This window comes from Lithobates pipiens, unplaced genomic scaffold, assembly GCF_037356315.1.
Source record: "Lithobates pipiens isolate NorthernLeopardFrog02 unplaced genomic scaffold, aLitPip1_a1.2 Scaffold_16, whole genome shotgun sequence".
NCBI classification, from domain to species: Eukaryota; Metazoa; Chordata; class Amphibia; order Anura; family Ranidae; genus Lithobates; species Lithobates pipiens.
This window is the reverse complement of record NW_027507748.1, coordinates 570,043,264-570,068,168: the sequence shown is the minus strand read 5'-3', so window position 1 is coordinate 570,068,168 and position 24,905 is coordinate 570,043,264. Positions and strand designations below refer to the sequence as shown.

Here is a 24,905-nt window from a genome sequence, read left to right as displayed (position 1 = left end):
CTCTTAAAGAAATTGTAAAAAAAAAATAATAATAATAAATTAATTGGAAAAAATAATAAAAAAGAAAGTAATAAACATTTAAACTACTAACACTGCCCACTGCCCTACTGACACCGTCCATTGCTCTGCTGACAGTATATATACACATGTACACACACACGTGTTTGCGCTTTGGGGTTCACACCCTAATGCAATAGGCTGCACACACCTGTTTCTAGTAGATTTAAAGGAGATTGTACAATCAGATTGTAACCTGTGTGGTGAGTTTAGGAAGAAAAACACAAATAAATATTTGCATGCTATACAATCCAATAAATAGACAAATAAAACAAAGTTTACAAATAGAATAAAAATGCAAAAAACGTTGTGTCCTGTGTAGGAAATGGAGCGAATGTTGTATTGTGTGCTTAGCCTGATTGTAGATGTGATGTGCCCAGTGTAAACTCTCCCATTCTTCCAATGCTCTCCTTCCCAGCCTGGTCATTAGAAGGATCTCCATCCATTCTTCATCCCATGTGTCGCCTGCAGGACATCAGGAAGGGCACAGATGACCATCCTGTAGGCAGACAGCAGTCCTGAATGCATGATTGGTCAATTCTCTCCCTGCTGCTGCTGCTGCTGCTGGCTAATACAGTTTTGGAAAGGAGTGAAAAGCTGGAGGGATGTGGTAGGGGGAGGGGAGGCTGGGGGATGCCCCAGTGATTGCAGTCCAGGCAGCCTTGCTGTCACACTCTCCCTCTCCACACTCACATTGTCACAGCAAGAATGCCTGGTGAGTCCCACACAAGGCTCCCCTCTCCTATGCCTAGTCTGGATTACTAAAGAGCACATTTTAAGGAGCATGCACCCACATTTAGGAGGTAAGTCAACCTGGAAAGGAGAGGGGGGGGGGGGATCTCTCTTTATTTCCAGGTTAAACCTCTTCCATGACCACCCTTGTTCAGCAGCTGTCCTGCATCAGGCTTAGCTTTTGTTAGCGGAGAGCAATCCAGGCACAGGGGTCAATAGGCAGGGCTGCCTTCTACTCCAGGACCCCCTTCTCTCTCCTAGGCTCCAACTTTCTACATGACACTTTTATGGATGGCAGATAATTTTTTTATTTTTTTTGGGGTCTTTCAGAAGTTTGACATGTTCATTTCCACATGTGTGTGTTTGGATGATTTTATTTATTTATGTGTTACCATGTGAATAACATAACATCATTTGCATAATTGGTCCAATGGAATGGTAGGACTTTGCTGCAATTATGAAGTAGGCTGGACTGTACTTGTACGCATTTCGTTAAGCGCTGCACAAACTGTTGGCGCTATATAAATCCTGTATGATAATAATAATGTACAGACATACATCACTTTTAAGTACACAATGGGGTTTATTTACTAAAGCTAGAAAGCGCAAAATCAGATTCACTTCTGCATAGAAACCAATGAGCTTCTAACCCCAGATTGTTCAATTAAGCTTTGGTAATAAAACCTGGAAGCTCATTGGTTTCTATGCAGAAGTGAGCCTGATTTTGCACTTTCCAGCTTTAGTAAATAAACCCCATTGTGTACTTAAAAGTGTAGTATGCCTGTATGTATGATCTTTTGTGAATGGAAGGCTTGGCAGGACTATAGAGGAGTGACATCATACTGTAGGTTGGCATACAGGTTAATGCATGGAGAGGGGTGCTTGCTTGTTTTATGGTGGTGGGATGCTAAGTTGTGTGTATGGGATCCACTTAGATCATAATAGATCCAGTGAGATGGGATTCTCAGAGCAAGCCTAGAGAGCAGGAACTGATTGGAACAGAGTTTTCATTTTGCTTGAATTATTCATACATTATTATTATTATTATTATACGGGATTTATATAGCGCCAACAGTTTGTGCGCAGCAAGAGATTGGGGTTGCTTTATGAAAAGTGCAATCTGCAAGAAGCCTGGAGCAGCCTCCTAAACCTATTATTCCTGGCACAATTACTATTTTCTAATAAATGACCATGTCATGGGAATAGCTTTACTTCCTCAGTTTGTATCAATCAGATTGATGCTTTGTTTATTTGTTTCTTAATAACATGTGTTCATCGAACAATGTTACTGCAAATATTGTGTGTTTCTGTTGGCATAACAAAAAAATGCTGTACAAGATAGGACAGTTGTGTGCCTGATTAGTTGATAACACACATTAGGCTTAAGCCAGCCATACATTAGTAGATTTTCAAACGAACATTTGTGCACAATTTCTGATTATTACATTCGACGACTAGATGAATGTCTTTCAAAATGTCATTTTCTTTTAACTTTTCGACATGATTTGACTTTCCTAAAAGAAAACCTTATTCTCTAATAGGCCTCTTGCGTATTATACTCCTGTTTTACTTGTGTTAAAAAGAAATTCTGCACGACCAGTCTGTATAATATATTTCATTGGTTCCTAAACCTATTTCTTTTTGTTGTAGGATATGACGGATAGTAGATTTGCAACCGTGAATAGGAAGTAGTTTTACTTTTTCAGACTTTTTTGTTACACACAAATACATACTGAAAGTCTGAAAAAGTAAAACTACTTCCTATTTACATGCATTTTTGCGTATATGCGTTCTCGCAAATGCGCGAAAACGTATTCTCGCGTTCTTGCTCTGCACAATATGTAAATGGCAATTTGCACACATTTTTGCGCATTTGTGCGTATTTGCGTGCATGAGGTGTAAATTGCTGATGAAAAAAGAAGATTCTTCTATTTTTTTTTATTGACTAAGAAATACACGGCGCTTGTTTACATGCCTGTGTGCATAGGCACATTACAATTAATGGGTTGTAGTTTAGCTCAGTACAGGCATACACCACTTTTAAGTACACAATGGGGTTTATTTACTAAAGCTGGAAAGTGCAAAATCAGGCTCACTTCTGCATAGAAACCAATGAGCTTCCAGGTTTTATTACCAAAGTTTAACTGAACAATCTGGGGTTAGAAGCTCATTGGTTTCTGTGCATAAGTGAGCCTGATTTTGCACTTTCCAGCTTTAGTAAATAAACCCCAATGTGTACTTAAAAGTGGGGTATGCTTGTAAAAAAAAAAGCTTTTTCAAGCTGCAGTTTGCAAGAGGGCTTAGAAATTTGCTTGTTCGAGAAACATTTTCTATCCAGCTCCTTTAAATTATCACTGTGGTCAAAAACAAACATTAATTTGATCCCACTAATATTATAAAATCGAACAAAGGTTCTTAGAATGAAACATTTCTACTAACTTATGGCCGGCTTACGGGTCTTTATTTTCAGCCATGTGACAGTTATTTTTAGATCACAACTGAAAATAACTGTAATTTTTTTTAATTTACAGAATAAAGCTTCATATTCTGGTGTTTGCAGCTCACGATCTGTGTTCTATTCTTATTGGTTTTCATTGACAAGCAGTGATATGTAGAGTTGGAAGGGACAGGGTACCAGGGTGTTAGCCCTGAAAAGCTTCATTACGTTCATTTTAAAAGCTCCAGTGATCACATTGCCTCTCCAGCAGGCAGCCCTTCCCCATAGGGCTGAGCCCAATATAAACTGGACTGGAGGCCAGTGATTGTGACCAGTGAAAACAAAGCATTACTCCATAGCACCGTGCAGCAGAAAGGGATCACGCATGGCAGTTACTGTAGGAACTTTTATTCTGTTTGTTTACAGTCGTCTAATGTGTTTGGTGCTAAAGCAAACAAATGTGTGTGAGTGCATACTTCTGTGGAGATTCCCAGCTCTGGCTGCAGAATGTCATGTCTGTTGTGTATGTTTCCATAATCTGTATGATTTAGGTTATCAGCATAGAGTGCAACCTCTTCTGCCCACTAGTCACCCTCCCATAAGCATGCTCATAGGGAAGTCCAATATAAATAATATATAATAATAATAATATATATAAATGTATATTCATACTGAATGCTATATCTTGATTAAAAAAACAATACATTACTATATATCCTAAAATAAAGTGAATAGGGAAATGTAATTTAAAGATGCTGAATTGTTAGTTGACTATCTTAAGTCTATCACTAAAGTTTTCCTTGCATTTAACTACTTCCTATTCATGGGTGCAAATCTACTATTCACCATATCCTTCAACAAAAAGAAATAGGTTTAGGAACTCTGCAATGCAATATATTATACAGACTGGCTGTGCAGAATTTCTTTATAACACAATAATTAATTTGTATGATAGTAAGCAGGAATAATAATAGATCTGCATTTTGTTAAAGGTCCTAAATTGCATGTTTTAACAGATTCAGTGAAAACGAATGCTTTATGCTTGTGAATGCGGCAGGAATGTCTTTCATTGCCCTGGGAGAGCCTGATTTACTAAAGCTGTAAGTAGGCTGGTTGTATTATGTCTTTCGTTGCCCTAGGAGAGACAAATTTACTAAGGTTGTAGATAGACTGGTTGTGCTATGTCTTTCATTGCCCTGGGAAAGCCTGATTTACTAAGTTTGTAAGTGGGTTGGTAGTGCTGTCCTTCATTGACCTGGGAGAGCCTGATTTACTAAGGTTGTATGTGGGCTGGTTGTGCTATGTCTTTCATTGCCCTGTGAGAGCCTGATTTACTAAGGTTGTAAGTAGGCTGGTTGTGCTATGTTGTTCATTTCCCTGTGAGAGCCTGATTTACTAAGGCTGTAAGTAGGCAGATAGTACTGTCCTTTGCCCTGGGAAAACCCTGGGTGAGCCTGATCTACTGAGGTTGTATGTGGGCTGATTGCTCTATGTCCTTGATTGCCCTGGGAGTGCCTGATTTACTAAGGTTGTAAGCGGGCTGGTTGTGCTATGTCTTTCTTTGCCCTGGGAGAGCCTAATTTACTAAGGTCGTAAGTGGGCTAGTTGCGCTATGTCAATTATTACCCTGTGTGAGCCTTGATTTACTAAGGTTGTAAGTAGGCAGGTAGTACTGTCCTTTGCCCTGGAAAAACCCTGGGTGAGCCTGATCTACTAAGGTTGTAAGTAGGCTGATTGCGCTATGTCTTTCATTGCCCTGGGACAGTCTGATTTACTAAGGTTGTAAGTTGGCTGGTTGTGCTATGTCTTTCATTGCTCTATGAGAGCCAGATTTAATAAGTTTGTAAGTGGGCTGGTTGTGCTATGTCTTTTATTGCACTATGATAGCCTGATTTACTAAGGTTGTAAGTAGACTGTTTGTGCTATGTCTTTCATTGCTCTCTGACAGCCTATTTACTAAGTTTGTAAGTAGGCTGGTTGTGCTATGTCTTTCATAGGCAGTGCTGTCCTTCTTTGCCCTGGGAAAACCCTGGGAGAGCCTGATCTACTAAGGTTGTAAGTGGGTCGGTTGTGCCGTGTCTTTCATTGCCCTGGAAGAGCCTGGTTTACTAAGGTTGTAAGTGGGCTGATTGCACTATGTTTTTCATTACCCTATGAGAGCCTGACTTACTAAGGCTATAAGTTGGCTGGTTGTCTTTCATTGCCCTGGGGAGGCCTGATTTACTAAGGTTGTAAGCAGGCCGATTGTGCTATAAATCTTCATAATACAGCAGGAAAGCCTTATTTTGATTTACTAAGTGAACACGATGTGCATGCTCATGAAATGACTATGCATATTCAACTCCAGGCCATACACAAATCTTCATAGCTCCATAGTTCTACCTTCCTATAATGGAGCAGGCAAGTAGGGAATTAGTAACAGAATGAAATGTATTTAGAAGTTATTTTTCAATTGTGATGCTGCATTTTTTCCAAATTACAATGCTTAGATATATAATAAATACCAATGTCTCTTCCTTAACAATGAAATTTAAAACTATATTTGTAATACTGTTCCCCAGTTTCACATTACAGCCAATGTACATGGTTGCACTCCTCTGTAATGTGTAGACTTATTTTCCTGAGACTTGTTTGTTGGCCATGGCTGCCAGGTATTTCTTTCAATCTTTGTGTGGAGTTTGATTAACTTTTTATTGGCTAATTTAGGATATTCATGATTAGCTCTTTTAGGGATGACTTAGATCCCTCCTTATAGCTTTATACAATTTGAATGTGTGGAAATGTTTGCTGGCGTTCTGCGGGAATGATGGCAAATGGTTGCGAACAGGCAAATAAACAGGTGATTAGCTTTGCTCCACCAAAATCAATAACTAGGCAGTGGGCACTCAAATCACTTAAGAAACAGAAAAGTATTTGAAATCTATTTTGTTTTAAGTGTGCACATATGCATCATCATTTATCAAATTGTTTGAACAGTATATATGTATTGTATTGTTTTGTTTTTTTTTGGGCATATGGAAAGTTTAAATATGTATTTATTATAAAAAAAAGTTACAATTTGGGGTTATTGCTTTAAACATATTTAATTTGTATGTTTTCAAGTCTTGTAGTGGAAATTACTTAGTCTTCATTTATTTGTTAAATGCCCCTAAAACACATCCCAAAGGTTGTCCAGTCAATAGAATTGTGTTCACCCATTTAAATGCCCATGCACGTGCCCAAAGATGTGTGACTATCATTGGGCTGGTAAGTGAGAGTGAGCGTGCTGGCAGTATGTGCTCAACTTTAGTAAACCGGGGACCCTTGTGTTTCATATTAGGTCTCTAAATATTGCACACGTGGTAACATCTATTTATATCATCCCCAGTTAGATGGGTCCTGTTGGAATTCTGAAGCAGTGTGTCACTGAGATTACACAGATTCCACACCTCCTGCTGGATTATTTGATGTGGGAAAGGCAAGGCTCAGGGTGATCATTTCCATTTCCATTAGAAGCCTGGGACTGCACAGCGTGCTGTTCTTCCATCTATTTTACGTATACTTTACACCACCATCCTGCTGCTCTGCTCACAAATCTTGTGCAGTGATCACATCACATATCACTACAAATATATATATATGGAACAGTTTTGTTCTTTATATAATATACAGGTATATTATATATATATATATATATATATATATATATATATATATATATATATATATATATATATAAAACACTGACGGAAGCAAAACATTTCTTGGACATGCAGTGCAGCAATTCACTAATTAATAATGCTTCTTGCAAGACTGCTAGCCTCTTCATTAGTATTACAGAAAATTCATTTAAATTAGTTTTTTTTTGTAGTAGCTATGCTGAATAACTATTATTATTATACAGGATTTATATAGCGCCAACAGTTTGCGCAGCGCTATCCACATTACCAAGACACAAAGCAGTGTTCAGATCTGTAACTCTGTATTGCAGCTTCTTTTTTCTTTTTTCTTTTTTTTTGTAAATTCTGTATTTTATTTTCAACAAACTTTTATACATTAACACAAATACATTTTCATTGCATGCGTATCACAAAGTATATCTTACGTATATATCGATTCATTATTTTTATAACCGATTATCCTTGTTCATAAAAAAGAAGGAAAAAAATAAATAAATTGCAGCTTCTAAGCAGCCTTCATGGTGTCTGAAATGTAAACAATAGATGGCAAAGCCACTTATTTTCCACTGCTAGCTGCACAGCAATGGTGGCATTCATTTACAAATTAAAAATAATTTATCATTGACCCAGTCTGCAATGTAACACTTTTATCCTGCCTTAATGTGACAGCATTGCTTTAGCTACTAGATTATTTACCTGTTAGATTTGTCTAGATTATATTCTAGTTACATAAACATGTTTTATGTTTAATTTGTACATTTATAGTTTTAATTTTTCCTATTCTTTGTAAACGTGAGATATGTTGACTACATGGCAAAGATAAAGATAACACGACTTCATATTTATAATAGTAGTTTTATAGTTAGCTCTTCAATGATTCCATAGTACCCACATTTAAGCTGTGTGTTTCCCTTGTGTGCTATTATATTTACAGGCATATTGAAATGAGCAATGCCAAGAGTAAAGATGATATAAAACATGCAGTAACCCAAAGCAAACAATCACATTTCAGTTGACTGAGGTCAGATAATTGGAAGAGGAATTTTCATTGGTGGCTTTGGGCTATTTCACTTTCCCTATTACTTAGTTTAATAAAAACTTAGACTGTGTAGGACTCAAGTTTGCACAATTAACTTTATAAAGAAAATATTACTAATTTGTAAAAAAAAAAGTAAAATCTCAATTTAAGACCATTTTTATTATATATATGGCATTCATTCTACTGTTTTCTGATGGAAATTATATCTTCTGGGGTCATATTTCTGTGACAAATTGGCTTTTGAAAGGTTGTTCCTGGTATTCAGCCAGAAGTTTTTGTTTTTCCATTTTTTTCTGCAGTTTTTTTTATTGCTCTGTATCTAACTTGGGAAGATTTTCCCTCAAATGCTACACTGGTGATGGACTATTTGAGAGAAATCTCTCCAGTGTAGACAGACACCAATAAAATACATTTTCGTAGAGTGAGGTACAGTGAGAACCTTTGTGAGATTTTTGTTATATGTGCCTTCCTGTCCTGGAGACTCCTTCTTCTCAAATATTCTTCTGGTGTCACAGGGCTAAAAAAAAAGGTTACAGACAGCAATAAAAAACATGACATAAGATCTAACTAGTCATAGTTCTAGTCTAACCAACAAAATATTGAAATTTTGGCTGGAAGTGGACTTTAAATATATTAATACCAATAATGTGTGGTTCCCCAAGATGTATATTCTTTTAGATCAGATAGGTTGCCACTTTAAAGCATAATCCTGATCAGATGTCCCTTTAGACCATGTGATAAGAAGAGCTGTTGGTATTACTGTATGTATTAGTTTTGGCTGTAGTCATCTGTATTGACATTTGACATATCTGTGCAATAAATAACTTTAACTGTAAACTTGGATTTGTTGTGAAATGAATTGCAATGAACCTGCATAACTCCTAAAATATTACAGCAATAGACATGTGGCATATAGTGAAGATAGATGTTGCTTGTTGATTCTCAATACAGAGCTGCTGTTGTTGGTTTTACATAGTTACACACTTAGTAAGGTTGAATAAAGACACCAGTCCATCCAGTTCAACCTGAGTGAGTGTCTACAATTGTCCCCATCCCTGTACATTGCACACTCACACCAGTCCCTACCCTGAAGGAGCCCACAATCCAAGGTCCCCATTCAAATACTAGGGCCAATTTTGGGCAGAATACAAAAAACCTACCAACATGTCTTTGGAGTGTGGGAGGAAACTGAAGTACCCAGAGGAAACCCACGCAGGCACAGGGAGAACATGCAAACTCCAGGCAGGTAGTGTCATGGTTGGGATTCAAACCAGCAACCCTTTTTACTGCTAGGTGAGCGTGCTAACCACTACACTACTGTGCTGTCATTAGTGGTATCATTTTGTGGTATCAATGGACTTGATTGGCCATGCTATAGCGAATATGGTTCAAGCACACAAAATAGCTCTTGGTAGTGGAGGCATATAATGCCACATATACAATGGAGGCTACCATTATGTGTGCTTGATTTATATTTTTGAGGATACCCTTTGTTCCTCAAAAATTGATGGGCTGAGGCCACAACTAGGAAACCTTCATTATGCACCAGTGACAAGCAGTGCTTGCAAGTTTACAATTCTAGGCAATAATCTATAAGGTTATTCTACTCAGTGGCCCTATGTGAGTGTTGTATTTCCTCCACAGTCACACATGCCTGGGATTTTTAAAGTGAACAACTGGCCTACACAAAGTCAGGAAGACCAAGATAGACCTAAGGTACCCATCCATATATGGGTCAGCTCTTATGACAGATTAAGCCATACTACATTTAATCTGACATTATCTGACATTTTGGCACATAGCTTGAAATTGACTCCTGTGGTCAATTACGCCAGATTAGGAAATACTGAATTATGTAGAACAATTATTGTGCAGACATTAATATAAGCTTGTATAGCCAACTAGCCAGTTTGAAATTGCAATACTCAAATTTTGCTGATGTGTGGCCCTGAGGAAGTCATTTTACCACAATTTGTACTGGTGAGAGAGATCTTCATTGCCTTTATTATTGCCAGGCAGTTCCATCTTCACCTTGTCCCAAGGAATTTCTCTCCTCCTTGCTATCTCTTTCTCTCTGTTATGGTTCATTCATACACAGCTGTCATCAGGCATGTGCACTGTCTGAAAAGAACATTAAATACATACATCTGTAAGGCGTGTTCAGTAACAAGTGCAGTACAGGAATGCTATGTTATGTAATGCAGACTTTATACGCCTGTTTCTTTTTGGAAGACTCCTGGGTTGTCCCAATATAGGGACTTCTATTTCATTTAAGGTCTCTTTTTGGTAAATACTAGAATTTTTATTAGCCCTGTATCTTTTTAAAAAGTCAGATTTATCTCTTTCCCCTACATATACAAATACTTCTCTGAACCATGGTTGTAGCCAGAAAGTCACCAAGAAAAAGCAGACTTTTGTGATTGTTTGTAACGTTAGGGAGCTGGTCCTGGTTATAGGTTTTTATCAATTTATTCTCAAATTTTGGCAAGGATGGAGGGTGAGGATGATATGTATAAATCTGACTGTAGGTACACTTACATAATTTTATGCTAGAATGAAATATATGTAGTGATGCAGTATTTTTGATTAATTCCTTTTTTTATTTTTGGGAATTTTGTATTCAGCTGTGACCCATGATCAGCCTTAGACCCCTTTCACACTGGAAATGTTTTTCAGGCAGTTTAACACTAACACTGTAATCCCATTGTGACAGCCGAGTGCTTTCACACTGGGGCGCTGTGCTGGCAGGACGTTGAAAAAAGTCCTGCAAGCAGCATCTTTGGGGCGCTTTAGGAGCAGTGTATACACTCTTCCTAATGCGCCCCTGCCCATTGAAATCGATGGGCAGCGCCGCCGAAGCTCCTGCAAAGTGCCTCTGCAGTGCCTATTTGCAGGCACTTTTAACCCTTTATTCGTCCGCTAGCAGGGGTTAAATGCGCCCCACTAGCGCCCAAAAAGATCCTCTAAAACTACGGTAAAACTAGCGGCGCTTTACCACTGACATGCTGTCAGTGTGGCAGTGCCCTAAATGTACCTCAACAGGAGTGATTCTCTAAGCTCAGGGTGTATTTATATCTGCCACATGTTGTTTGACTTTGCTGCAGCTGGGTGTGCTAGAGATGTAGCATTCAGTGTTATGGGTGTTTATAAGCCTGGCCAATCAGTGGCCAATCAGTGAGCCTGGGAAACCTGCTTATGCATTCTGGGATAATTGTTAAATATCTGAGATACTTCCTGTTCTGTCTCTTTCCTCCTACTTTTGCTGGGATGTCATATTAAATGTTCATCCTCACTTAGGCCTTGAGCCTAGCACTTAGAAATATGCAAGGGTCTTTCATCCTGTGAGGTACTCTGAAGGGCAAAAGAGTACAAGGCCTAGAGGAAACAAGCTGAAACTATCTCCACATATGGAGATGTTGTGAGTGACTGGTTGAGTTGGAAGTCATACACAGGAGCCTTCCAACTAGCACTAGAACCTCAAATTCAAAGGAGTCCAGGCAGCACAGTCTTTGATTTTGAAGGGAACCAACTATATTGCCATGTGCAATAAACTATTTGCTATTTTAAAATCTACTAAAGGGACTGGTGCCCATTTCTGTACATCCTGAGAAAGGATCACAGTTTAGATGAAAGTTTCTGGGACTTTACTGCCAAGTAAATGTGCATAGAATATTGCTAATGTAGCTGTTTGGTAGCTGAAGATCAATATTCACATGTACCGTAACTCTTGAGCATCAGTAAAAATAGTGCTACATATATTTTTCAGTTTGGTGGAAGAGTTTATGCTAGAATGATATATATATATATATATAGATATAGACATATATCTATATATATATAGAGAGAGAGAGATACACACACACACACACACACACACATATATATATATATATATATATATATATATATATATATATATATATATATATACATAGAGAGAGAGGGAGATATATATGTATATATATATTTTTTTCTGACCAGTGCTAGAAGATTACATTGCTCTAATTTGGTCCTTTCTTCACAGACAATGCTCAGATCTACATTTACTGGATAGTTTTATAGGGTATTGTACAAAAAGGGATTCTCAATTTGACTTTTAATAAATAGAATATATTATGTGAGGCCAATGGCTGATGGAGAATGACTTGACATTACCAATACAATAGAAAAAATGTATTTGGCTTCAAAATGAATATGTTTCTAAATCCATTAAGTTTGCAATTTACAGTTGTGTGGATTGAGCAATTTTAGGTACACATGTATTAGCACCATGCTGTGTCTATTTTTTGTCAAATCACTTTACTTGACATTGCAAGCACAAAAATGGGGAAAGTATCATTTATTTTGAAATTTTTATGGCATCCACTTAGGCCTCGTACACATGGTACGAAAATCAGAAGGGAAAGGTCTTAAGATGAGCTGTCTGTGGATTTTTGAATCGTTAGTACGGTGCTTTAGACAGCCGATATGACTTGTTCATCAGACATAAGTTGGATGCGCAGGCTATAAAATTTTTGTTGGATGTGAACTCAACATCTGATTTTCGGGTGGTCAGTACAGAAATCCTCACACAAAAGTCGAAAGTACAAACACGCATGCTCGGAATTAAGGAACGAGCCAGAAGTGTTTGGTTTTGTAAACTACCATTCGTAATGTAGAATTAACATTCGTGACGTGGCAATTGATGAAATGTCAAAATGCAGGACACATTCTCATCTTCTTTAATGGGATAATTATGAAGCTGCTTTGCTGGTGAAACTGATGTAGTTATGCCAAACATATTTTAAAAGGCATTTGTTTTGTACGATCTGAAAATCCTGAATCAACGCTCACCAAAATTCTACTAACTTCTACTAACACGAAATTAGCAGAAGGGGTCTAAAGGGTGGCACTTGAGAAATGAACTTCCTCTTTATACTTTCATAGTACGTCACTATGTTCATGTTTGTCAAACAACAATTTGCAGATAGTATGCTAGACAATATCCTGTACACGCGCTTTTGACAAAAAATCTGACGTCGTCCAACAATCAAACCGTATGTACGAGGCCTTAGTCTGCAGAGTGAACGCACAGAACTGTTCACATCAGGCTTTGCCTCAAAATGTGCCAACTTAGAAGCATGCACCCACATTAGGGTAGAAGCCCTTTTTATTAAATTGTAATGTTGTTTAAATAATCTAAATAGGAATGCAAAGTACAACTCCTGTGGATTCAAGTTGTCGACTCTGTTCTGTTTTATGGCAGTATGACATTGTATAGAATGAAGGCAGCTGATAGTCAATCAACTCTAAACAAAACACTGATGAAAACTTATACAGGCCAGTTATGGATTTTCAGCAGATTTTTTATAGGTTATATGATTAGCAGACAGTGCAAAGGATTCTTATAATGGTATTTTACATAAATGATCAGAACATTGGTATGGCAGGCATACAGCATTCTATCTACCAATCTTGTACGTTCTCTTTGGTACTTTTTATGTTGGTTTTTGCTTTGGTATCTAGTGTGCATTCCATTTCCTCTTGATGCTGTGATTTGAATGCTGGGTCACTTGCCTGCAGATGGTAAAATAACACAATTTGTTTAAAGACCAACCCCAACCTACTTTTCTATTCATCTTCCCTGTGTTTCCCTGCTGCTCTGTTCCTCCATCTGACCTGCGGAGAAATAACCAATGGTTCTGAGTATAGAGGAGCATGTGACCTTCTTTGATAAAGCGCGTGGGTCTATAAGCCAATCGCCAGGCCTGAAAGCAGGATGATGTCATCAGCCCTATTTAAGCTTTGACACCATCCATCTAGGAGCTTATACAGGTGATTCTTGGAGCAATTGAAATGTGAGGTACTATAGAGAATATTCTGTAGTGTAAAGCTGGCCATACGCTGTTAGTTATTTTGTACATTTAACAGATTTCTCTATACATACTATAGTGCAGACTGACACATTTCTCACTGTGTCTACTGTAGTCTGTCAGAATACCCAAACAGTGAATGCTTCTGATTGGATGTGGCCACTGTTCTGCCATAAAATATCCAACTGGCTCCTTTGATTTTTTAATTGAAGGATGTTGGGTGGGATGAATCAGACGGTTCATCAGGAAACATCCAAAATTCACCTATTGTATGACTATTTTAAAGAGGAAGTAAACTTCCTTTACTTACTTTTACCAATAGGTAAGCCTATAATAAGGTTTACCTATAGGTAGTGTAAACCGTTACGGAGATATTTACATTACATGCAGCCAGTGACATCACTGGCGCATGCACTCTGAAGGGACGGTCACCCGTGCTTTTCCATCAGAGCCATGTGCCATGAACAGCGCCTCCCATGCGCATGTGTGGGAGTGATGTAATCGCGGCTCCGGCCACTCACAGAGCCAGAGCCCCCGAACCCAGAAGCAGAACTGGTGAAGATGGAAGCCCCTGCAGTGCTGACATAGCGGTGCTGGAACAGCTTTGTTTTAAGGTAAGTTTCACATTATGACTTTACCTGGCAGGGAAGAAAAAAAAAAAACATGCAGTGGTTTACAACCACTTTAAGCAGGTTGGTGGGGTGTGCTTTAAAGACTTTATCACTTTGCCTTGAATGGAAAAGTGAGAAAGTCTCTTTAAAAGGCTTTTTGTTAATGACTGTTTATACAAGCTTTCACATGTGGCTGGTAACGTTGGTTATTTTTTGCAGCCTGCATTTCTACTGACCAGACAGAGTGGCATGACAAGTATGCTTGTCAGAATACCTTACCTCCTTAAAGTACATTATATGTGACCAGCAACCACACCTACTTACTCCTTCACTTATTTCACAAGGACCTATGCTCCATGAAACCTGTACTGAAAGTAATATAAAGGTTGCAGCCACTGACCTTGTGAAAATGCTACTTGCCTGGCTATATTATGCTTTCGAGACTTGGAACAAGCCTGCAGTATGAGTGAAGTCTGAGCTCCTTATCTGCACGTACCTCCCAACTTTTTGAGATGGGAATGAGGGACACCTATCAACAAAAGTATGCAGACATAGGACACACCCCTTGTCCCGCCCCCTTAAAGGAGAATTTCCCAAAAAAACAAGATTGGTTAAACCCACAAGTCCTTTTTTTTTAACATTAATATTCCTTTATATTGGCTTTTGGAATTTACAAATGCAGTAATTTAGAAATCAGATTAAAAATTTAGTGCTGGAAAACACAAAAGCGCATTTTATATAAATCTATATAGATCACACCAAAATGAGGGACAAATGAAGAGGAATGCAGGACAGAGGGACAAATCAGGGACAGTCCCTCGAAATCAGGGACAGTTGGGAGCTATGCCTGCATACTTATTCCAGGTCAGTAACAAGGGAAGTTTAGAAGTGGGTCAGCATGATAGCTATGTAAACTATGTAAACTGTTGGCGCTATATAAACCCTGTATAATAATAATAATAATAATAATAATAATAACGATAGCCAGGAGACATCAATGACAAACCAGCCATTTCTCTCAGTATGTGTTTATAAGTGACTCTGCTTAGTTAGGATGAAGATAGAAGAAAGCAAACAAATGAAAAACTATAATGTGACTTCATCTCAATACTATAGGTGAAAAAGCACAATTGCATTTTTATTTATTTTACTTTTGAAAATAAATAGCAAAATAAAAAAAAAAGAAGCAAAATGACTTGCCGATACCCAAAAATATTTATCACAGATCAGATTATCTGCTAAATGTAATAAAATTGTTAGAAGCTCATTCAAGATTAGCTTATTTTGATATGTCTGTAGAAATCAGATTTTAATAAGAATTGTACTGTGTAAAATATGTAAAATAAATGTTTTATACCATCTATATGATCACATAGAAGTCTAGTTCCTGATAACAGACATTCAAGCCGCCAGCTGTCCTAAAACCTGAGTCTCTGTATTTGTTCAGTCCTCTATTTTAGTTTGTGTTCCTGGATTTTGTATTGCAAACTTCCCTACACTTCATGGTATGCGTCATTCCTGTCTTCCTGTTACACGTTGCCTTTTATCTCTAAATCTCTTCCAGTTGTTCAGCAGTGGGAATGTGGAGAACTAAATGAATACCCCCTCCCCTCTCTGGCTTCTTTGTGTGCTGCATTCCAAAAAATTGTAAAATAATAATAATAAAAATAATAGTTAGAAAAAAAAAATTGCAGCCACTTTGGGGTTGATTAGAACATTCCTTTTATAATTATATTGCAGGCTCCTTGCAAAAACAGCAATACAATGATTTCTTGTAACAAGCCCATTTTGCTCTCACTGATATATATTAAGACTTAACCAATCCGATCTCCATCTCTGTCTAGGTACCTCACTTTCTTACTATTTCAAAAAACAATACCACTCTCTCTACTTCCCTTTGTTGTGTGGACTTTTTTTTCCAGCTCATATAACGTTCACTTTAATCCAGTTACTTAATTTATTGTAAATACATCCGGTATGAATACCTGAATGTATGTTCATATTAGCTTCTTACACAAAAGGCCTCAGCAGGGCTGCTGGTAGAAATCATGGGGTCCGGTATAGGTTTCCTGACAGGGCCCCCCAACCCTGCCTATACCCCAAAAAGGAAAGCAAGCATTCATCCTCTGCTCCCACCTCCTGGGCCCCTCTGTTGACATGATGGGGCCTAGGGAAATGTAATATAAGCCCAGGCAAGCAAGTAGGAGAGGGGGTGTGGTCTAGTAAAATCCATTTATTCATTTAGGTAGAAATAACCAATAAAGCTGCCCCTGTTGTACTGTTGCCCCCCTCCTGTTTAGCTGATGAGGTATGGCCCTAGTTGCACTGCCTTATCAGCGGTCTTGGGCCTCAGACTGTGAGAGTGAATGCTGTCTTGCTATTAGTAGTAGAGAGCAGAGTGACTAGTAACTTCATCAGATAACCTAATGAATATGGCAACTTGTCTTGTTCTCTCAGAGACTGGAGAAGGCCTGGGACCAAGATGTACAGTTTTATTGCAGTGGGGGAAAGTGAAGTCAGGGACCTGGCTATACAGTCTACCAGACTACCAGGGGAGCCTGGATCAATACAGGTTGACCAGTATAAAGCCTCATACACACTATCAGATTATCTGCTGAGTTTTTCCTTCAGATTTACCAAAACCATATAATATGAGGACAAACCTTAGGAGTTTCAATGTGTATGCAATCAGGCAGGCCCTTCTACTACATGGTTTTGGTAAATCTGAAGGAAAAACTCAGCAGATAATCTGATAGTGTGTATGGGGCTTAACACATCTTTAGCAGGTGAAACAGTTCCCATATATGTATTTCTGCTGTCTATGAGCTCAGTTGTAATAGAGAAATAAGCCTCCATTGCATTCGTTTTTACTTTTATATTAAAAACCTTTTTTTGGCCAACTTCACATATATTAAGTCATTGGGTTTATTTTGATATAGCATGGCTTTCTTCCTATATCATTTTGGTTTGGTATATACGGTAGTTTATTTTGTATATTGCCAGCTCTTGAATTCCAGAGAAAAGCCTGGCTCCATGCTTTTTGTCCCTGTAATTTTTGTCCTTGTTTTTCACAGTTTGCCCAGCTAAAATATACTAGTTTTCTGCATGTTCGAACCAGTTTGTTATGTTTTTTTCATATTTTTAAAAACTGAAAAATTAACTTAAGCTGAAATTTAGAAATTGTGTCATAATTAATAATGTGGTACTTTTTTTTATTTCTCTGGGACAAAACTACACATGATGCAAGAAACTGCTTTAATATTTTTATATTTTGGCATCTAGAAACACATGTTGATTCTGCAGATCTTATTATCCTACACGCAAATACCCAAAAATATATATAGATAGATATATTTCTATATCTATAGATATGGATATATCTATATCTACTATATATATATATATATATATATATATATATATATATATATATATATATAGTTGCTTAGTATAGTTCTTTAATATTGGACTGAACAAATGCAAATTAATTGACAAGCCATGTGTGCTAGTGAAAGTTTTAACGCGTACGAAGCCTAGATGTGGCCATTTCCACATCTGAATTATTTGAGTAATGACAGTTAATGAGGCTCTTTTGTTTTGTGGGTCATTATTGTGAATGAACGCAATCACCCCAGCGTTAAAAATAACCTGAGACAGCATCTGAAAGCCCCAGTCTGGACTCATTTTCTCCTATTTTTCCACATCAGTGGGTATAAACCCTGCTTTTTTTCCTCCCCCTCTGAAATTGGGGTGAGTGGGAGGGATACAGTTTGTCGCATTTCTCAGTTTTGTATTATAACGCGGTGTCTCTTGACCACGGTACCCTTCAGCGTCAGCATGTGACACAGAGTTCAGCTTCCAGTGACATGCTTGTGCTTGACATAGGCATCAGAGGGATTTTTGTAACCGCTGTGCCTCAAGTCCCATACACAGTGTGAAGCTTTCCATCAATTGTTCTGCCAGCTATTGCTCAAGTCCATCCCATCATTTTTGTCAGTTCAGGGCCTGCTTTTGCAGCTGAGAGGCTTTGCGTTACATAAACATTACACATTTTTTTTGTAAAACTGATAGGTTTGTACACCGCTCTCTTACAAGCTCATATGATTGCTTGAAGGCAGAAACAATCACATACCCTGTGTTATGATCAGCTATGATAAGAAACAGACCCATATTGAATGTGTGGTGTCCAGTAATGACGTAACGTGATGAGATCAATATAGATCAATATTGGGCATTTGTACCCGACATGGTGGCAAGTGCAGATCATATGAAATTGTAATTGGTCACAGCATGTGGTCATTGTCCAAATTCATCAATAGATATCCCTACTGGAAACTGTTTGCCAAGTTTACCTCCAACTGGATGACAAAAGTCTGTTGTTTTTTTTTTTTTTTTTTTTTTTTTTTTGTACTAGTTAACAGTATATGATCTGGCCATAGGCTACAAACCAGAAATGTTATTTTAAATTACATGAAAAAAACACGCCTTTTATTCATCAAAACAAAGTTTTGAGAAGTTCTAGAAATACCTTATTTATAGTTATTTTTCTTTCTTTTGCCTGCTATGGTTGCAAATATGGCTATTCTTTTTCTGACACTAACAATGATGTGATTTCTATGGCTTTATGAGAATCTTCCAGTGTTTGCTTATGAGCTGCAAATCTGCTCCTGCTATCGCTTAAAAGTCAGGAGCCCATGGACTGGAGATACCTTTGGGGTCCTTGTGGCTCTACAGTAATAGGCAGGACAGCCTTTGCCAACTTGGGTTATGGCAGACCCTGGGGTTCCTTCAGAAGTTGCTAGGGGTTCCTTGAGCAATGGGTAATTCTGCCTGTCAGTTATGTAACCACTGACCAGAGTGATCTTTTTAGCTATCTGCAAGAGGGTTGGGGGATTCTTCCAAATGACCACAAGTGTAGGAAGCATTCTTCCCAATGACCATCACGACAACTTACCATGAGCTATAGGTATAGTAATTATTTGTAGGGGTTTCTTGAGACTGGAAAACGATTTCAAGGGTTCCTCCATGTTAACAATGTTGGGAAAAGCTGAGGTAGGCAGTGGTGAGGTCTAATAATTTACAGAATTAAATATTGTTAGGAAGGCCTTGTGGCTAGGCAAGGTGGCAGCCTGGCATGGCATTGTGTGCATGCATAGTACAGGTAGACACTTAAACGGGACTACTAGTATTTTTTTATGACTGGGATCCTCTGCAGTCTAAGTTCACCACTATTTGCACAGTTCCATGGTAGATATATAATACTATAAATGCAACAGGGGCAGGAAGTAATGTCAGTAAATAAGCATGTAATGTGTTTGTACCTTAAAATTTAAAATGACCCTATCATTATCATTAAATTAAGTATTAGTAAGTATTAAATGCAAACAATTAATACTTACCTGTCCTGCTGCCCATGCCTCGGAAACTTGTTCTAAGTTATTCTGCATTCAAAACTTCATGAAGTGTTGGATGCTGGAACCCCCCCCCAACACTATACTGGTATCCTCCGCTGGCCCGTACATTACCACAGCAAAGTTAGTGGTAGGCAGAAGGAACCACAAAACACAGCGGGGGAACCAGACATCCTACACACCTAAACGTGGGCCAGATGCTGCAGATGTTTAACAAGTTTTTCTCCTCTAACCAAAGGAGTTCAGCGGCACGGGCAGTTGGGCAGGCATGTATTATTTGTTTGCTTTACAGCGATGCTTTGAAATAGTGACAGAGTCAATATAAGATTAGTAATATGAAGCCTGTGCATTAGCACCGTTAATGTCCCCAAATACCATGACAAAATGGTCACCAAGTTCCCCAAACCTAAAGATATTTGCATAGAGTTCAATAAGTCCTAGGCGATGACTGCTTGCCTTATGCATTATTTGGTTCTAATAACAGCCTCTTCGAGTTGACAGGTTCTATTATGGGACCTGACATAGAAAAGGTTGTGATCAAATTGCTCTCATGTTGTGAGTGTGCAGCAGTTTAATATGTTATAATTATAGCGATGAAAGCCTTTTTCATGTAAAAATAAACAAAGGAAAAAAGTTTAATTCTAAAAACTGGTGTAATTAGTGGCTGGTCTGTTGACTGTCACACGTTTTCCCTTTCACGTCCTCTGCATTGCTGTACATCTCAAAGGAGGGGTTAAAAGTGGACTTGTCAGACTGGATGCGGAGCTGCTGGTTCTGTTTCTACTCAGGAGCAGCCTGTGAGCATTGACAGCAATGGGGGGAGGTGAGGGCTTATCAGAACTTTCTTCAATGCAAGTTCCCATGCTCTCCTCACTCTGTGCTTATTGTTAAATGCAAGAAAACTAAACCGACATTCTTATTACTACTACAACGGTTTTCCATTGTCTACAATGAGAGTTTTGCCTTAACCCAAAGTTTTTATTTTTATCTATTTATTTCATTTAAAAAAGGAAACAAAATCACTAGCTTCTTTTTATTTAATTTCTTTTTGCCATTTGAATTTGTGATTTTTTTGCAGTGCAATTAATATATTTCCAAAAAATGCAAGATCGTAGATGACGGTCAATGAGGTTTCTGTTAACTACAAGAAACTTAAAGGATTGCATTTTTTTGTGTACCTGGACTTTTATAGGAGGCATAGAAGAGTCTTTAGAAAGATTTTTTTTATTCCACAATATTTTATTAGTAGAAAATAAGGTGAAGGTTTACAATATTGTTGAACAAGATGTTGGTACAACCCGTTTGCAGATACAATCAATGGTAAAACAGTTGTGGTCGAAACAGAATCAGGTATATAACTAAGCCTAAAATCAAGTCTAAAAGTCAACAAAACAAATATTAGTTAAGACATAAGGTTTGGTTGCGTCGGAACGGTTAATTTTCATTATTAGCTACAATAACAAACCCTCTGTCTAGTGCTAAATTGGATTGAAGTGTATATCATGTATAAAATGTGGGTGTTTAAGAGTTGGTATGATAACTACAGACATTAGGTGTGATATTTCGCCTATGTAACACGTGATCCGATCTGGTCACTTTTCTATGCTTTATGAAAGATTTTTTTTAGCATAGTTGATGAATAAAGAATGGAAAATTAAGATGAATAAAGAATTGTACTGTAATAAGCAGGATTCTCTGATCCTTCTTCTATTGAATTGTATTGTAACTGTATTGTCTCCTTTTATTTTGTAAAGTGCTTGTAAAACTGTTGACACTATATAAATCCTGGATAATAATAATAATAACATTCACCTATATGGTAACAATATAAGACGTTGGCATCATATGTGATTTATATAGGTGTTATGTCAGCTCTTAATGGTAAAATAAGCCACATGCAATAAGTGCAGACATACACAAGGCACTATACAAAAACAACACAGACAATTGCAGCGCTAAATATATGTATAAACACCCTAAGTTGTCTAAAACAAGTCCAAAATTCAGCTAATGAAGAAATCCAAAGTGAATCTTCTGCAAAGTGATAGGATAACATATCCAAGGTGGTCCCCCATTAAAGTGATTCATACACCCAGTGTCACCTCCACCATAAGGAGAAATCTGCACTCACCAGATGTAGTTGCCGTCTAGAATATAGAACAGCAAACCTTGCATATTGCAAGGTATAGGTCATAAGATGTAAAGTGCTGTATTTCCACAAAACTTCAAGTGATTGCCAGTCCAAAGGATTGTTTTTTTTAAGTGCGCTCAAATATTAATTGTGATCCAGAAAACTCTCTTTCTTATAATCTCAGCTCTCCTCCACTCACTCTTATACGATTTGGGTTGAGACTAGTAAGAATCCGCAAGAACATTTTTATGGAAATCTAGAAAGTAGGGAGAAGAAGGGAATACCAAAGATATAGATTGATGTGGAAGAGGACCTAGTAAGAAGATGCAGGCTGAACCATGAATAGGTTGGAGTTGAGCTAAATGTTTGAAGGAGGCCAGTGCTGTAGCACCACAGATAGAAACAGAAGATTAAAAGCCAATCAAAGTCACATTAAATCAGATTACAGCTACATATAAAGCCAGATCACAAGGCTTATTTACTAAAATTGAATTGTGCAAAATCTGGTGCAGCTCTGTATATAAACCAATCAGCTTCCAGTCTTTTTTTTTTTTTCCAACGCTTAATTGCACAAACTGAAGTTAGAAGCTGATTGGCTACCATACACAGCTGCAACAGATTTTGCACTCACCAGTTTTAGTAAATCTCCCCCACAGTGTCGGTGAGCAGACAACATAAAAATCACTGTAGCCACCCTGGTGGTATGATTATGTCAGATTTTTGCGTCTCAAAGCAGTACAATGTTTTGCATAGAAATTTGGCGTTTTATATTGTAGGCCTGTAAATCTTACAAATAACACACTTACATCTGTCCAAACAAGAGTCTAGTAGACATATATACAGGTATGATAAAGATTGAAACACAAAATCATAAATTATAATATAATTAATAACTATAAATAATTATAAAAAATAATAATATAATAATAATAATAAAAAAATGAATTTCCTCACAATTCACTATCGTCCAATTCTGCAGGTGTTCTAATTTACTATCACTGTTTTCTAGCGGGTCTAAAACCACTTTTGACGTAAAGGGACACTTTTTGTTTGCCATGCGCAATCTCAAGTTTCCAGGCAGAAAGAACAGTATATATAATATAAAACTGCATGCAGGGCACTGGACAAAACACAAGGGATGTGAAATGATTTGATACACTAATGTAACCTTAGAGATTACAGTGTACTGAATGTGTTATGTTTTGTGTACTTTTTGAATTTGCCGCCAGGCTCCACCCCTATGCATCGCGACACTCGCAAGGAACGGAGCCCGGCACACAGTACATCGGGCGGAAGACACAGCCCACTGACACAGTGGGGGGACATCGCAGGATCCTGGTGCAGATGACACCAAGATATGCAGTGGAATAACGTCCTTACAGGATGTCTCCAATTTACAAGCCGACCTCAATACACTGTCTAATTGGGCGACTATGTGGCAGATGAGGTTTAATGTTGATAAATGTAAAGTTATGCACTTGGGGCCTAAGAATATGCATGCATCATACATGCTAGGGGGAGTACAACTGGGGGGATCCATAGTGGAGAAGGATCTGGGGGTTTTGGTAGATCATAAGCTCAATAATAGCATGCAATGCCAAGCTGCTGTTTCCAAAGCGAGCAAAGTCCTTTCTTGTATTAAAAGAGGTATGGACTCCAGAGAAAGAGATATAATTTTGCCCCTGTTCAAATCATTAGTAAGACCTCACCTGGAATATGCAGTTCAGTTTTGGGCACCAGTTCTCAAAAAGGATATCGGGGAACTGGAGAAAGTGCAGAGAAGGGCAACCAAACTGATAAGAGGCATGGAGGAGCTCAGCTATGAGGAGAGATTAGAGGAACTAAATTTATTCACTCTTGAGAAGAGGAAAATAAGGGGGGATATGATCAACATGTACAAATATATTAGGGGTCCATATAGTGAACTTGGTGTTGAGTTATTCTCTGTACGGTCAACCCAGAGGACACGGGGGCACGCTTTACGTCTAGAGGAAAAGATATTCCATCTTCAAGTACGGAAAGGTTTCTTCACAGTTAGAGCTGTGAAAATGTGGAATAGACTCCCGCCAGAGGTGGTTCTGGCCAGCTCAGTAGATTGCTTTAAGAAAGGCCTGGATACTTTCCTGAATGTACATAATATAACTGGGTACTAACATTTATAGGTAAAGTTGATCCAGGGAAAATGCGATTGCCTCTGGGGGGATCAGGAAGGAATTTTTTTTCCCCTGCTGTAGCAAATTGGAGCATGCTCTGCTGGGGGTTTTTTTTTCGCCTTCCTCTGGATCAATTGTGGGCATACAATTGGGTATTTGGATTGTACGATTATTTTTTATTTTATTTATTTGTTTTTAAGGTTGAACTGGATGGACTTGTGTCTTTTTTCAACCTGACTAACTATGTAACTATGTAACTATGTATGGTGACATGGTAAGTACACTGGACCAGGATTCCGCAATGCAATCCCGAGTGTGGCTTGGGGTAACCGCTAATGGTACTTAAATTTAACCCCGAGCCACACTCTGGATTACCGCCAGGGAGGTTAATACATGTTGCCATTGACAAGTAATGGAACAATCAGTAAACAAATAGTAAATAATAGAAAATACATAAACAACATTAACATGCAGTAGAACATAACATCATTTTTTTTAAACACTTTCTTATTAACTTTCTGATGTTACCAGAATAATAATGTAGGAAAATCTTGATTTATTTTTTTCGTGCCTGAGCAATTCAGATAGTTATTCAAAATGTCTGTGCCCAGATTGAGTCATTTTCATTTTGACCTGGTCAGAAATCATGCTTTGTTGCTTAAATTGTGAAGTAATTCATGCTCAATTAATTTTGTGACAGGTCCTCTTTTAGGCCTGGTTCACACCTATGCAGGTTGCAGTTTACATATTCCAGGTGGATTTTACATTTTTCAATACACATTTTTGATCCATTGAAATCTATGCAACAAAAAAACAGAAAAAA

The 24,905-nt window shown here is 37.9% G+C and overlaps 1 protein-coding gene across 1 annotated transcript in view; it reads left to right on the top strand.

Annotated features, from left to right (window-relative positions):
• The first annotated feature begins 687 nt into the window (after positions 1-687).
• LOC143983704 (fidgetin-like) overlaps positions 688-24,905 on the top strand; it is a 131,518-nt gene continuing 107,300 nt past the window's right edge. Inside the window, exon 1 of the mRNA XM_077483710.1 lies at positions 688-860. The gene's annotated coding sequence lies outside the window, so the exon portion shown is untranslated. The remainder of the gene's footprint in view (positions 861-24,905) is intronic.